We start from the raw sequence: 1,889 nt of genomic DNA, 5'->3' as shown, positions 1-1,889 counted from the left end.
TCATGTCATCTGCAAATAGTGATGTTTTTACTTCTTCCTTTTTTCTTTGAATGCATTTTATTTCTTATCCTTGCCTAATTGCTCTGGTTGGGACTTCCAATACTATGATGAATAAAAGTAGTGACAGGGGGTGTCCTTGTCTTCTTCCTGATCTGAGAGGAAAAGCTTTCACCTTTTCACTGTTCAATATGATGTTAGCTGTGGGCTTGTCATACATGGCCTTTATTATGCTGAAGTATGTTCCTTCTATACCTACTTTGTTGAGTGGTATCATAAATATGTGTTGAGTTTTGTCAAATACTTTTTATCCATCTATTCAGATGACCATACAATTTTTATCCTTCATTTTGTTAATGTTGTGTATCATATTCATTGTTTTGTGGATGTGGAACCATCTTTGCATCCCTGGAATAAATCCCACTTGATCACGGTGTATGATCCTTTAATTGTATTGTTGAATTTGGTTTGCCAGTATTTTATTGAGGATTTTTGCGTCTATGTTCATCAGGGATATTTGGTCTATAATTTCCCTTTCTTGTGATGTCCTGTCTGTTTTGGCATAAGGGTAATGCTGGCAGCATAAAATGAATTTGGAAGTGTCCTTCCTCTTCTATTTTTCAAAAGAGTTTCAAGGAATGGTATTAATTCTTCTTTAAATGTTTGGTAGAATTCACCAGCGAAGACGTCTAGTCCTGGACATTTGTTTATTGGGAGGTTTTTGATTACTCATTGAACTTCCTTTCTAGTAATTAATATGTTTGGATTTTTTATTTCTTCTTGATTCAGTCTTGATAGGTTGTGGAACTTACCCATTTTTTCTAGGTTGTCCAATTTGTTGGTGCATAATTGTTCATAGTAGTCTCTTATAATTCTTTCTATTTCTGTGGTGTCAGTTGTAACATCTCTTCATTCATTTCTGATTTCAAGTCTTCTCTTTTTTTCTTGGTGAGTCTAGCTAAAAGTTTGTCAGTTTTCCTTATCTTTTCAAAAAATCAGCTCTTATTTTCATTGATTTTTCTATTGTCTTCTTAGTCTCTATTTCATTTATTTCCACTCTGATTGTTGTCATTTTCTTCCTTAAATTAACTTTGGGCTTTGTTCTTCTTTTTCTAGTTCCTTGAGGTGTAAAGTTAGGATATATACTTGAGATTTTTCTTGTTTCTTGAGGTAGGCATTTATTGCTATGGACTTCCTTCTTAGAACTGGTTTTGCTGCATCCCATAAATTTTGGTATGTTATACTTACACTTTGATTCATCTTGAGATACTTGTTTATTTCTCTTTTAATTTATTCTTTGACCCATTGGCTGTTCAGTAGCTTGTTGTTTAATTTCTGCATATTTGTGAATTTTCCAGTTTTTTTCTTGTAATTGATTTCTAGTTTCACCCCAGTGTGATCAGAAAAGATGCTTGACACGACTTAAATTTTCTTAAATTTATTAGACATTTTGTGGCCTAACATATGATTTATTCTGGAGAATTTTGCATCTATGCTTGAGAAGAATGTGAATTCTGTTGTTTTTGGACGGAATGTTCTGTGTATATCTATTAAGTCCCTCTGGTCTAATGTGTCATTTAAAGTCAATGTTTCCTTATTGATATTCTGCCTGGATAATCCATCCATTGATAAAAGTGGAGTATTAAGTCCTCTACTATTATTCTATTACTGTCTATTTCTCCCTTTAGTCGTGTTAACATTTGCTTTGTATATTTAGGTGCCTCTATGCTGGATGCATAAATATTTGTATACGTTAAATCCTCTTGTCAGATTGACCCTTTAATCATTATGTAATGACCTTATTTGTATCTTATTACAGTCTTTGTTTTAAAGTCTATTTTGGGGGCCGTCCCGGTGGTGCAAGTGGTTAAGTGCGCACGCTCTGCTGCGAC

The sequence above is a fragment of the Diceros bicornis genome, chromosome 34, assembly GCF_020826845.1.
Source record: "Diceros bicornis minor isolate mBicDic1 chromosome 34, mDicBic1.mat.cur, whole genome shotgun sequence".
Taxonomy (NCBI): Eukaryota; Metazoa; Chordata; class Mammalia; order Perissodactyla; family Rhinocerotidae; genus Diceros; species Diceros bicornis.
Note: the sequence above shows the minus strand (reverse complement) of the source record.